Here is a 4,913-nt window from a genome sequence, read left to right on the forward strand (position 1 = left end):
AAACTGAATTTAAGCGAAAATTTTAAACTTTTGTGGGGGAGGTACCCGAAGGAATTGTCTGATATAAATCTTCTTGAAACTCGGTGTACGCATTTTATGAGTATCCAATTCTGATACAAATTCATAAGTTATCGTGCTCATCAGTCATGTCGTTTGATAAGTATCAATACCAATTGTTTTTAAGGATATTTATTCCTGTTTTCAGTTTTAGATCCTCAAAGATATTAAAAAAATGTTAGGTTTTACTACAACATGGCAGCGGTGGGATTCGAACCCACGCCTCCGAGGAGACTGGTGCCTTAAACCAGCGCCTTAGACCGCTCGGCCACGCTACCGTCACGGATGCTGCCTCGTTAGTAATTCTCCACTCAATAACGAAGGCGGGCTATTTTTAGATTTGGATATCTACACCTCTAATTATAGCAGCCTGACTGAAAGGCGAGAAAGTGTCATAAATTTATTTATTTATTTTTCTCGGATAGTTTGGTTCTTTTTTTCCACATTCGTATTATAAACATTTGAAATATATACTCAACTAGACTCACCACACATTGAAGCATTTGTTCTCAATAATGTCCAGAATGTATGGCATTAATCTCATAATTTTTGTTGGCTTCCTCCAATGTGCCAATGTGTGAAAAAGTATTTATGAGAAAAAGAAACAATGTCTTTGAATTTGAAATAGATACGAAAATGTTCAATACATTCAGGAAAATGTGTCGTCATTGGTATTTCAAATAAAATAATCACTTGATGTCCAGTTTAGATAGGGCTTCCGAGTGTGTGCATGACCTTTATATGCTTAAGTAGATTGCCAAGTATTCCCGAACATATGCACAAAAACATACTAAATATCGGATAATATCCTTGAATTAAAAATATCATATTTCATTGACGATCGATTGATAACATACATATGTATGTGTTGGTGGTGGTTTTTGTCATCATAATTTCATATTGACCTTAAATTATGAGATTATTTGCAATATAGTTTTGTAGGTAGTTATTCCACACTGTTTGACCAATGTGTAAATAAGATAACACATATTTTTAGTAGTAAAATTCTTCTAATTTACAAAGACATCGAAATATGAAGAGGTTTCTTCTGAAACAATACCTGTTTTAAATACAGCCGATAAGTATACGCATTCATACATTACCGACTTAAAATTCTCTGAACGCCTGAGTTTGTTAACAATGTGGTATAGCACGTACCTACTTACAGCTACAAATACCACCCTGAAGAATGGTAAACTGCAGTTTATGTGCTATGGCCCAGGAGGACCCCCTGAGATGAATATTTTTCAAATCCTGCACAAAAAAGTACTCTATGTTTGGTGATTCAGTCGTCCCAAGGACTCATCTTACATGATGAAGAATGCGATTCACGAAATGATGCTAAACTTAGAACCGTAATACAGCATTACATATGATTTTATTAAAAGCCGACGAATAAAGTGTCGAAATGCCTGAAATCAGAGGGTGTCATTGTATGGACGCTGCTGATGTTTTTTTTACAACCTGATATCCCTCTATCTTATTTTGATGAGTTTTTTTACTTAAGTTGGGGCACACCGTTTCTGCTTTGTGTGAAGACAATTTGGATCTTATAACAAAGCGTCTTGCAATGCCTGTTGGGTTATGTTTCTTTTGCTCATTGATGCTGCATTGTCATTTACCCCAGAATAACATGTACTTTTGCCGGATGAGTCCGTGGTACCTTCGGAACAATCAGGAATCGCTGAACTGCTAAAGCTTCGATACAGGCGCTTCCATTATCCTATTTCGCTGGTATTGGCATCAGCAGGTTTCTTGCTTTTGTATATGGTTTTGGCTTGTTCGCACGATAACTCTCGAGCGGATCAACCGATTCGTTCCAAAATTTCAAAATATTTTCTCCAAACTCAGTTTAAGTTCGAAGATGGGTTATATCGGTCCACTTCCTTGGGTACCTCCCCCACAAAAGTTCAATTTTATTCGCAAAAAATATGCGCGCGATAACTCTCGAAGGGACTAACCGATTTGGTCCATACTTTGCACATCGTAATATTTCTACCAGGCATAGATGAAGCTTGAATATGGACTATATCGGTTCACTCCTTCGGGTACCTCCCACACAAAATTTGTGAAATGCGCAATTTAAGACCTCCTCACGAATCCTTTTGATTTTTGTTGTATTCGCTGCCCCCATTACGATGGTTCAAGTTTTTTCAGTGGCAAGTCCTTACTTCCTAAAAAAAATTGCCTGAAAGCTGAAAACCCCGTTTTGGATCCATGTGCTGTGGATGGAGCGCGCAGTAACTCTCGAACGGATAAACCGATTCGATTAAAAATTTGGCAATCGTAATATTTTGCCAAAATTAAATCAAGTTCGAAGATGGGCCTTATCGGTCCAGTATTCTGGGCACCTCCTCCACGAAAGTTACAAAATTTGTCAATAAAATGGTGCGAGCGATAACTCTCGAAGGCAGTAACCGATTTGGTCCATACTTTGGACATCGTAATACTTCTACGAAACGTAGATTAGTTTAGAATGTGGACTATATATGTCAACTCCTTCGGATACCTACCACACCCAATTTCGGAAAAGTGCAGGTTAGGACCGAATCGTTTTTATTTTCTTGCAACAAGTTGCACTCAAATCCCCTATTGTACATGTTTTTTCAGTGGTAACTCCATACTTCTTGAGAAAATGACCCGAAAACTGTAAAGAACCCTCTACGGCCAACATGTGTAGTGGCTGGTGCGCACGACAACTCCCGAACCGAATACTGCGTTGGTCCACACTTTGCATATCGTAATATTTCTTCGAATATTAGATGAAATTCGAAGGTGGTGCTCATAGGTCCACTCCTTCGGGTACCTCCCCCACAAAAGGTAGGCAATATTCGCTAAAATGGTATGTGCGATATCTCATAAACGGAACAACCGATTTGGTCCAAACTTTGGACCTTTGGTCGATCGGTTTTGATATAGACCGCATTAAATGGAATCTCCCGATTATTAGGTTAGGTTAGGTCAGCACAGGTCCACCTTTCGATATAGACTCCCAAAACGGTAGCTCCCGATTCCAGGAATCTTTTAAATCTCATATTTAGTCTCAGTTGGGGCAATAACATATTTCTGCACTATTTTGACTTTAAGTTTTTTATCCACTTTTTTGGACATTTTGGCATAAATCAGCCACACCATTGAGGTTTTAAAGAAGACCGAAAACCTCAATGGTTTGTCTGTTATATACCAAAATGTCCAAAAAACATGGATAAAAAACTTAAGGTCAAAATCGGGATGCTCGATTTTCACCGCAGACCTATGATCTAGGGGACTTTTTTGCTCTGTTCAATCCCAGGAATAAGAAACGTGAAGGGCCCATTAAGGTTTTCAAATCGCCCGGCCTACCCTACACCCATATTTTATGGAGAGGAGCTTTTCTGCTCACTGGGAACCTTAAATACAGAATTCAAGAGGATTTACTTCAAAGTTGACGAAAACCATCGAAATGTCTAAAATCAGGAGGTATCATGTACGGAAGCGAAAACAAAACTTTGGACTAACTTAATTCAATAAATTAAAAAATTAAATATGTTTAAAAACTATAAAATCGAATTATCAAAAAATTAAAAATAAATATTTTGGAAGATTTTCTAAATTTTTATTAAAATAGTAAAATTTACACCAATTGAACATCTTTTAACAAAAACTTTAAAATATAAAAAATTAAAAACACAACATTTTATATTCAAAAATTCGGCCGGGCCGAACTTGTCATACCCTCCACAACGAGTTGCATTTAAGTAAAATGGAACAATTAGTTTCCTTTCGTTTATGAAGAAGACTGAATACCAAATTTCAGCAATTTGGTAAAATAAAGTGGCTAACCTTCAAAATACCGAAATTGTGCAGGTACCGTCCTACTATATCAAAATGTCGTTCTATACCGATAAATTTCTGGTGGAACATTTTTAGACTCAAAGAAGACTAAATACCATATTTACGATATTTCGGTACGATAATGTGGCTAAAACCTAAAAAAAGAGGTACGCTTTTATGGGGGATACAGGAAGACGTCGACCTATTCTGATAATTCTCCTCTGGAAAATTTTATAACCCATGGAAGACTAAACAACAAATTTCAGTCATTTCGGTAGCATATTGACTTTCAGAATTACTGTTCTATGGGGGCAATATGAAAGCGTGGACTTATATTTAAAAACTTAAGATGCAATATTGAGGCCACAACCTTCAAAATACCGAAAATTGGGAGGTACCGTTCAATGGGGGCTATATGACGGCGTAAACCCAATTCGACAAATTAAGAGGGGGAAAGTTGAAAACCCCCCAACGAAGACTAAATACCAAATTTCAGCAATTTCGATGGATTATTGTGGCCATAACCTACAAAATACCGTAAGTCGGGAGGTACCGTTCTATGGGGGCCATATTAAGGCGTGGGTTTGTACCGACAAATTTCTGAGAGAAAGTTTTATACCTCCAACGAAGACCAAATACCAAATTTCAGCCATTTTCGGAGGAATGTTGAGGACACAACCTTCAAAATACCGAAAATTGGGATGTACCGTTCTATGGGGCTATATAAAGGCGTAGACCCATACCGACAAATAAGGAGGGGAATGTTGGAAGCCCCCAACGAAGACTAAATACCAAATTTCAGCCATTTCGATGGATTATTGTGGCCATAACGTTCAAAATACCGAAAATCGGGAGGTACCGTTCTATGGGGGCTATATGAATGCGTGGACCTGTACCGACAAATTTCTTGGGGAAAGTTTTATACACCCAACGAACACTAAATACCAAATTTCAGCCATTTCGATGGATTATTGTGGCCATAACCTTGAAAATACCGAAAATCGGGTTCTATGAGGGCTATGTCAAAACGTGAACCGATATAG

At 37.8% G+C, this 4,913-nt stretch overlaps 1 non-coding gene across 1 annotated transcript; it reads right to left on the reverse strand.

Moving 5' to 3' along the window:
* Positions 1 to 253: 253 nt before the first annotated feature.
* Positions 254 to 335, reverse strand: TRNAL-AAG (transfer RNA leucine (anticodon AAG)). The gene has a single exon. It is a non-coding gene; the product is annotated as a tRNA-Leu (tRNA).
* Positions 336 to 4,913: the final 4,578 nt, after the last annotated feature.

The sequence above is a fragment of the Musca autumnalis genome, unplaced genomic scaffold (genome assembly GCF_047663935.1).
Source record: "Musca autumnalis isolate F117 unplaced genomic scaffold, ASM4766393v1 scaffold_5, whole genome shotgun sequence".
NCBI classification, from domain to species: Eukaryota; Metazoa; Arthropoda; class Insecta; order Diptera; family Muscidae; genus Musca; species Musca autumnalis.